Source organism: Eptesicus fuscus, chromosome 14 (assembly GCF_027574615.1).
Source record: "Eptesicus fuscus isolate TK198812 chromosome 14, DD_ASM_mEF_20220401, whole genome shotgun sequence".
In the NCBI taxonomy this organism is placed as follows: Eukaryota; Metazoa; Chordata; class Mammalia; order Chiroptera; family Vespertilionidae; genus Eptesicus; species Eptesicus fuscus.
Window position 1 is genome coordinate 9852539 of NC_072486.1, and position 9685 is coordinate 9862223.

A 9685-nucleotide genomic window follows, 5' to 3' on the forward strand; every position below is an offset into this window, starting at 1 on the left:
TCATTAGTCAACAGAGCCAAATATCATCAGTACAATGATTGAAATTTCTTTTGAGAGCCGAAAACCGACTTCTGCGCATGGGCCACGAAGTTTCAATCGCACTGTACGTGCAAGCCCGCACGTGGTATTTTGTGGAAGAGCCACACTCAAGGGGCCAAAGAGCCGCATGTGGCGCACAAACTGCGGTTTGCGGACTACTGCCCTAGCGGAAATGGACTTTGGCCTCAATACCTTCTACCCTCTGGTGAACAGATTAGCACCTGATCATTTAGAAGCCAAACAGCCTCACTGCTTACTTAAAGAAGAAAATATTGTTTTGATAAAGTGAAATGGCCCTACCAGATCTGGCAAATAAAGACAAAATGTATTTCTTTTAACAACCAGCTAATTCAAAAAAAAAAACAACAACAACAACAAAGATGTTTTTTGTTGCATGTGGTTTCCCCTCCTGGGGAAGCCAGCAGAGAGCGACTTGCATAAAACTGGCTGAAATGTATTATTTTTGAGAAATCATGCAACACAGGGCTCTTCAGTGCAATAAAAGAAGAAAAGAGACCTGAATTCTGATATAAAGCCTTCATGCAAAGAGCTGGAGAGAAAACCTACAGGCCAGGCCAAACCACACATACAGTAGATGCATTCAAGATTTCTATTGAGATATTCTTGCTCCCCATCCTAAATATGGCATAACCTAAATGTCATCTTAAATCAAATGTTTGGTGCTCTGGAGCCCCCTATGTTGCATGCATGATTTCTATTAGCTATGATTAGTCAGGTTTTGCCAGTGAAACCACAAAGAGCATACTTCCAGACTCAACTCACTTCTCATGTAGTAATATTCACCTCTAAACCCTCTCATTCCTATATACCAACCTGGGAAGATAATAAGTTACAGATGGATCCTGGGCAGAAGTACATCTGCCAGAGTGAAAACACTTGTTGCTCTATTCAACTAAAACAAAGATTATTGATTTTAACTTTAAATAATTTTTCAGATCTCTTCCTCCAAGATGATAAAGAAAAGTTGAGAAGTAAAAAAAGTTACTGCCTTATTCTGAATGGTCTTTTAGAGTATTTTTAGTCCTGCCTGGTTTTAGTCTCAAATGAAATCTGGATGGTGTAGTTTTAACAGGGCATGTCTAATAATAATGGTGAAGAAGAAGAATGACCCTCAAATAAGGAGGCCGATATTAGAAAAATTAACATCACAGATATGTAAGAATAAACAGAATAGAAACTATGATTTATATGGTTAGGGCATTTATTCAAAATATCTGATTTTTTTAAAATTGTCTTTGAAAGGTTAGCGATCAAAGGCTTGAAAAGAGCAGGGATCCAAAGCCACAGGCTGTGTTTTATTCGTGACAAGGGCATTTTTGGTGGCCTGGCTCATGGAAAGAAAACCTGACCGACCTGGAGGCAGAGACTGGGCTCTTTAGTTCTGGGCCTTGGGTGAACCAGTGAAAGCCACCAGGCCTTAGGTTCTGTTCTTCAGAGTGAAGAGGTTGGTTTATGAGTGAAAAGACCTCCCCCAGCTCCAGCTCTACATATGCCACAAGCCTTGCTATCACACCATCAGAATGCCTAGGCCGAAAGGAACTCTTACTCTCTAAAATTAGTTCAAGCCAAACATCAACATAGTAGTTTTCAATCCTTGTTAATTTTAGGGTAGAGATTAGAAATGTAAACCTTGAGGAAAGAGAAGCAAGCAAATATGTATTTTTAAAGTGTTAAATGAACTTTGATCTATTTCTCAGAAAAGATAGTTGGGCAATAGAGTGAGCATGGAGGAAAGAAATATGAAATGTCAGCGTAACATCTTATACATTCAGGAATTTATCCTAAACTTTCAAGTTTTATTTTGAAAATTCCAGAGTCTCAATAGAGCATCAGGTTTTTGCTCTTGTTTCTGAAACAGTGTTATCATAATCTAGAAACTTGTAAAAGTTTTCTACCTCTGTCTGTCTGTCTCTCTCTCTCCCAACAATGCAATACTAATGGATCATCAAAAAACACCAATTGCCCATTTTTTCCCTAATCCAAAATGTAAAAACTCTTTAGTGAAAACATTAACCATGATGTCATTTTTAAAGTGCCAGCATTTCTTTTTAAAGTAATGCTGCAATATAGCTTGTTTAGTTTATGAATAGCAACACAAAAAAGTTCTTTAAGTCTGCTTAGCATATCTAAAGGTGCTCCTTTCTCACACTTAAATATTTGAGGCTATTGTCTCTACACGCACACATTTATTACCTTATCTCAGTTATATAATTTTCTCAAATAGGATTCAGAGAAATAGCCCTAGATTTGAATTTTTAAACACTAATTTATAAAAGCATTGGTTGATTCCCATAATACAGCTGGTAGTCAAGTTGGACAAGATAATGAATTGACTGAGATCATTGTTCCATCTTCATCCAAGAAAACTGCCTCTAAAAAAAGATCTTAAATTGCTGTAGAAATCCAATTTGTAAGAAGCAAAAGAAGCATATAGATGGGAAACACCAGCATGATCACATTAATTTTGTGACTAACGGCAATGCTTTGAAGTGAAGAAGAAGAAAAAAAAAAAAGATGACAAAAATAATCAGTCCAATAAGCACACCAATGGACATAAGACTTGGCGGGGGGGGGGGGGGGGGTGAGGGCATGCAACAGGGGGTAGGGGAGGCTGGGGGAAGGTCAATGGGGAAAAAAAGGAGATATATGTACTAATAAATGTAATCCTTTAAACAATAAAAAATATAAAAAAATAAAAATAATCAGTCCACTCAAATCCCTAATTTTAATTTAACAACACAACCAGAAGAAAACCAACAGCAAATACAAAGTTCACATCTTGGGGATCCAGCCAGTATCACCCCCACATACACAAAATAATTTTCAACTTAATAAGAAGCAAATGCCAATGCTAGGGAAAAGCTGTAGGATGGTGATACATCATTGCTAAAAAGTAGATTATAATAAGAAATCAGGGGACCAAGAACTTGACGTCAGTACAAACAGCCATGGAAAGTCCATGACTGATTGGTTTTGAACCTGTGGTGTGGAAAACTGACAAGTAGTTGTCATGAAAATCTTCAATTCACTGTCATTGAAAAGTTATGAAGGAAAAGTCTCTGGACAAACTACCATTCATTTAACCACCTATTCAAATAAAAGCAGCAATACCACAGAGATACAGAAGTAAAGGCACAGTTTTCACTCTTTTGGTGGGAATGTTCTAACAAACTATCTGCTCGTGTATAAACTACATGTGGTCACAGCTGACTTCTAATTTCCAGGCAATTTACGGATATCAGCTATTTACATTTAAAAACAGCTTGAAGATACTATCAATTGAGCAAATGTGTTTACTCTGAGTCAAATTGGAAAATAAAAATCGCTATAATCAGTCAGGATTTCAAAAGAACAGATTTATTTAAAGTGCTACAAGCAAAGAAAATGGGAACATTTATAGGGAGGCACAGGTGAGTTCTTTCACTGTCTTCTCAGTTTTAAAACTAAAGTAATAGCTGATATTCAGTCGTTAGCACCCTTCTATGGAATACACAGCTAGGTTTGAATGTGGAGAATGGTATTTTGTTTGTTTGTTTTGTTTTTAATTTTTAGGCTTCTTTTTTAAAGAACTCTTTCCTTATTAAAACTTAAGTACTTATTATAGTGCTTCATAAAAGATCATGGAAGAAGGGAATTCTTACCTGATACATAAACATGCTCATAAACATTATTTTACCCGGTAAATAATGGTCTTATTCACACACACACACACACACACACCCACACACACACACACCCTTCCACACAAAATGCTACCAAGTCGCAGGAAACTGACAAAAGCAACACTAATATTCAGTGCAAAATAGGAATCCCATTTCTGAATTCCATCTATGAACATACAAGACTGGCGTCATTTAACCCAACTGCAAAGTTCCCTTTCTGCTTAATAAGCGTAATAAACAGCATCTTACCATTATCTGTAGAATAAATTCAGCAACGTGTTGCTTCCTGCAGTCACCAAATCAAGGTGTTTTTTTTCTTCCTTTCTCTCTAGTAACTTCTTTTTTCACCAGCAAGATTAGGAAGACAATAAATCTGAGTATTTGCCTCAGTATTTCAGACACAAGATTGTGAAACTAGCCCTTAGTAAAAAAGAACAGGTCTGGTATTTTACAATCACTTTTGCAACTCAGAGGTACCTCCTGGACTCTCGTACCTCCTCTCCTCCCTCGTTCTCTACGTTTCTTTTAGTAATGAGACTAATTTTTCCAGTAGCCTTGAACTCCCTAGATTTAACCAACATGGAAAATGTGACTAAAAACTTGTAGAACTGTCTAGCCTCCAACCCTACACAGAATCAACTTTGTTGTAAGTGTTGAAGAACACCTCGCAAGCAGCTACTTGCTCGCTTAGGCTCCTGAACTGCACAGCACAGAACACCAAATAACAGTGCGCCATCTAGTTAGCAAGCGGCACTCTCCATTCCAGAAGGGGGGACACCTTCAAACCCTGGGAGTTAAGGACTTGTCAGGGTTCAGCTGCTCTGAAGGTCCAATTGTTTATTTAAATAAAAAAAATATATCACTACTGAGATAATCCACATCTAGAGGATATGGGAAAATTTAGGTTATAATGGCACTACAAACTTTTACATCTAACTTTGATTTACAAGATAAAAGCAAGTTTTAAATTAAAAGGGCTTTCTGTTAATAGAGCTTATTATTCTGAAGACGGGAATGATTTTCTTCGAAAGTTGTCCCTGGGTGCATGCCTATTATCTTTGCCTTTCCCCTTCCACTAATGAGCATTTATCTAAAGAGCCTGTTAATCCTCTGATGTGTGCTTCTGGTCAGAGGTAACAGTTTGAATAAAACCACTAATCACTGATCACTAAATCACTGATCATTAATCACACTCTTCAGTGTCCCTGACCCTGGCCATTTTTCCCTTTAGGTCTGTGCATCACAAACAAGAAGTTTAACATTTAGATGCACATGTATTGTGTGGGGGTTATACTATTTCATCTCTAGATGGAAATAAATAATAAATACAGCCCCAAACTTGGGGCAGGATTGTCAATTAGACCCCAGACAGGAGTTTCACAAATGCCTACACTATAGCATGGCTTTCACTTTGAAGACAGTAGATCTGATTATAACCAAACATGTGTCCTTCAAGAAGTCCCCACATACTCAGAATGTAAATGTTCCTTTATTTAGCTTTCACCCACTCCAAATCAGAGAGCACCCAAACCCACAGGCCCTTTCATCCAAAACCCTGGTACTAATTTTTTATTTGATTTCTACTGCACACATACCCCAATAGTTTTTACTTTTATCCCTTAAGCAGGTCACATATAGTTGTTTTTAGTTCTGACTCAATTCAATAACTTAGGTATTTAACTTCCTCCTTAAATATAGAAATGGAAGGCTTAAGAGGAAAAAACACAGCAATTCATTATATGGTACTTTGTGTTCCAGGGCTCATTCCCTCACTTTGGAAATGAAACGTTTAATCTTGATCCTTTCAGCTAAATTTGATTTAGTCAGCATCCTCACTACTTCTCTCTTGCACTGAGCAGTTGGAGAAAGACGCTATGTAAAATTATTTTGTTTGCAATGGGTGTGTTGTTTTCCTAAGTCACCACAGGGACACAGTATTATCATAATGTCTCTAAACACTTCCTGAGATGCCTTTGCGATCGGGGCTGGGCATTTTCGCCCTGGAGAAGAGGGCTCGCTGGTGCCTTTCTTAAATAATAGAAAAGGCCAGATTGTGCCTGTGCTGATCAGGTACCATGCTCCCCTCAGACACCAGAAGCTCTCACCCACACTCCAGGGACAGTGATCGCCCCGGGGAACGCTGTAAAAGGCGGAGGCGGGGCCAGAGTGGTAACGGTGTGGGCGGGAGAGGGGGCGGAGAAGGAGGGGTCCAGGAGGAGCGGGCAATAAAGATGCCCAGGGAACTGGCGATTGTACAAGTATGTTGGGGGCTGGGGGTGGAAAGCAGAGTTGCTTTGTCAGCATTTCTAAACCCCCCAACCCTTGAATATCTGAAGCTGTTAATCAAACACTTACTGGCCAGCAGAATGACGTAATGGACCTGCATCCAGCCTTTATTCCTTGACACATGTCAGAGGGAGGGAAAAGTAAAAATCAAACACACTCTGCGGACTCTGACAAAATATACAAGCAGCTCACTCCAGTCCTGGCCTTGAACAAGCATCAAGTGGGGGCGGCACCCGTTCAGGGAAAGTTGGGGAGGGGGATGACAAGGTCTGGGCTTTATCTAGCTCATTAAACGCCCCCCCCCGCACCCCCAACAAATCTTTAGCAAAGAAGAAGTGGGATACAGCCGGCGGGAGACATCTCCTTGGTTTCTTCACGCGTCTTGCCCCTCTAAGAACTTTGTGAAAAGTTTAAGTGGTTCCCCGGAAAATCTGCAGTAGAGGTTCCACAGCCGTGAACTGCCCCCGCGCCGCGACAAACGCGGCAGCTGTCACTTGGGGCAGCGGCGGGGAAGAGGTAGTGATGCCAGCGAGCATGGAACTGAGGGTGGCAGGACGGAACGCAAGCAGAGCCTGGCCACTCTCCAGACTTCCGCCCCCGAAGCAAGAGCCAAGTGCCCTCCGAGAGCGACGTCCCATCCAGAGCCGTGTGCCCACCGGCTGCGGGCAGCCCTGCCGGAGAGGTGGCACAGGCTCGGCACCCAGGAGGGAACGAGCCCCGCGCACCCGCCTGTCCACCCGCTAGGTGACCCGGCGTCCTCGCCGCGCCCGCTGGAAGTTTGCAAACTTTCTCCGAGGGTTCGACCGCATCGCTGGGAGGTTGGGGACGCGGGGGAAGGTTCCTGGCTCGCCGTCTCCGCTGCCGCCGCCGCTGCCACCGCTTGACCGCACTTCTGGAGGGTTCCGCACCTTGCCAGGTCTCTGGAGGCAAACACACACCCCCGATTCATAACTGTTCCCCGTGTCAGGGAAACACACGCACGCTCCCACACACGCACGCACGCCAGGCGGACACTGCTCACTCCACGTTAGCATCCCTCCTGTCGCATGGCGCCACGGCCACCAAGACGCGCTCCGGGATGGACAAGGCGTGGGGTCTCTGGGGTGGCCTCAGGACACAGCAGAATTCCACAGTCCATCCACCGGCATTTGGGGCCAGACTTCCCTCTGGTACAAAAACAGATCACCCTCCAAAAAAATGCTTCGCATCTTTCCTACTCCTTGCCCTGTGACCTGCCCATTGGACCAAGTAACCTCACGGCTGCTGCCAAGAACCAACCCCTGCAAACAAGTACGCTCCCGAGATGGCTCCCTAGGCAAGTGCAACAAAAGTGGCTAAATGCAAAAGCCCCAGAAGTGGCCCAGCCGTATTTTTAGGAACTTACCAAACAAGTGTGGAGAAGGCAAGAGCAGAGCCCGGGTGAAGGGACCACGTTGGACTGAGCAAAGATTACAATACATTCTATTTAGAGTGCATTACATCACCCCCCCGGTGACGTCACGTGGGATTCCTGAACTTCTAAATCATTGCGGTCCGCGGGGGAGGGCGAAGGGGCGGGGCCGGCGCGCTGAGGGGGCGGGCCCCGCCCCTGCCCCGCCCTGCCCCCGCCCCAAGGAGCAGACCCTGGTGCACCCGCTGGAGAGCGCGGCTGTGGCGGCAGCGCAAGCAACAGCTTGCAGAGCCCAGCGCCTGTGACACGGCTCCCTGACATTAGTGGTGTGAGTCAGCCTGGAAACAATCCTCAGGGTTTCAGACAGGACCACGGAGGGGCCTGGTAGCATTTGAAAGGGGTGGGGGTGGGGGTCGGGGAGAGGTGGAAACGGAGTCCTGAAGGGGGGAGGGAAGACTCTGAACATTTAAGTACAAGATGCTCCCCTCTTCTGTCACCAGCAGATGCCCAGCTCCTTTATGCCTGCGACAGTCGTGACCTGATTACAGTGTTCTGTACATCCTGGCTTCTCAGAGCACTCACTCAAAACTCCTTAATTGTCCCCCACCCCACCTCACACCCAAGGCTCAATTACTTTATTGAGCCCACTCACATGGAATACACAGACCCAACCCTTTCCAAGCCCCCCACTTGGTGTTTCTGAGAAGCTGGAAGAAGAGTTGCTTTTGGAGGCGAAAGGTGAATCACAGCTACAGCCAAGTGATGCGCCTGATTTAGATTCAGCGTCAGAGCCGGAACGGCCCTTGGCGATCACTTCCAGAGCCACAGACTGGCAAGTGGCAGAGCCAGAGCCAGAGCCAGAAGGCAGGATCCGGGCGCCTGGTCTGCGGTATCTTCCTGATGACTCCCAGAGAGAAGGAGCCTGGCGTTTTCAGCATGGGCCAGTCACCACCACCATCTCCAGTTTTATTTCCATTCAGATGTTCTCCCTGTGAGGCAGACTCCAGGGGAAGGCACAGGCTAAATGCCAGCCCATTCCAGACTACCTGTCATCCTGCAACAGCTCGCACTTTGCAAAGCACTCATGCCCACATGAACTCCCTTGATTTGCAAAACAACCCAGCACAAGAAGTGGGGCTAGTGCTGATTATCCCCATTTTACAGTTGAGCTGAGGCAGACTCCAAGAGGTGAGGGGCTTGCCTGTAGTCACTTGAGCAAGTGGAGACCCTGGTACCACCCCAACCCCTGTTTTTAAGCCCAGACCCCTCTCTGGGCTCCTTTCTAGAACTCCCTGCTCCTGGGGGGGTTTTGGTGGTTAGAACTTCTGCTAAGGATGGGAGTCGAAGCTTTGCTTAGGAACAGTTTAGCCCCATTAACTAACAATAATTATTCCTGACATTTATGTAACATTTGACATTTATATAGCACCTCTCATCCCAATGCATCATAACCATGACTGTGCAGTTCACCAGAGAATCATGACTGGACTGGCTAAAAACTGTAATGCTTTGCCTGGATTGTCACATACTTCTGAGCTGGTTTTGACATAATATATGGAAGAGCCACAGGCTGGCATTTGTATTTCCTTTCCATTTTTAAGTGTTTAAACAACTCCCTTCCCTTCAGTGTTCCTTGAGACCAGAGAGACCAATGACTTCGTTTCCCACAGCCTTATTCAGAACACTTCACTGAGTTTTCTATTTGTTCTTTTCAACAAACAGCACTGAAGGAACTTGCAGAAGAAGGGCACCCGTCCTAACTTGAATCTTAACCAATAAAACTTTAAATATGACAGCTCAATTACCTGGGTCTACAGAAGGAAGCAACAGTATACTGAGGAACAGCCCCCTTGCTCACATTCCCACTCAATTACCAGGACAGAATTTTCCACATAAAGCAGGTATCTACTTCCTTCTTCCTCAAAGAAAAAGTGTGAGACAGTGGAAGAGCAAAGGTGAAGCAGAACAGGGGTACAGCTCGATATATCAGAGCTCAGTCTGAGAGTTTATCTTTTATTATCAGCTGACAACTAGGACCAAAGAAATAGAATAGAAAATTGAATAAGCAAAGCCAAGGTGATCATCAAATATTTAAAAGCCTTTAAGTAGTTAATCAACAAATAAGCGTAAAACATTTAATCCCCAGTATTCTCTAAACATAAACACATAGATAGGAATTTTAATGCAAGTAGTTCATAAATTTCTAGTACTACCCAAATCACTTCTTGTTCTTTAAAAATTATTGCCAACCTTTTGTCTGACATGCTATCACTAGGTAAACAATGCC

At 43.8% G+C, this 9685-nt stretch overlaps 1 protein-coding gene across 1 annotated transcript in view; it reads right to left on the reverse strand.

Moving 5' to 3' along the window:
* The window catches only part of CREB5 (cAMP responsive element binding protein 5), a 391322-nt gene extending 383911 nt beyond the window's left edge, over positions 1–7411 (reverse strand). The window contains exon 1 of the mRNA XM_028155118.2: positions 7393–7411. The gene's annotated coding sequence lies outside the window, so the exon portion shown is untranslated. The remainder of the gene's footprint in view (positions 1–7392) is intronic.
* Between the last annotated feature and the right edge of the window lie 2274 nt (positions 7412–9685).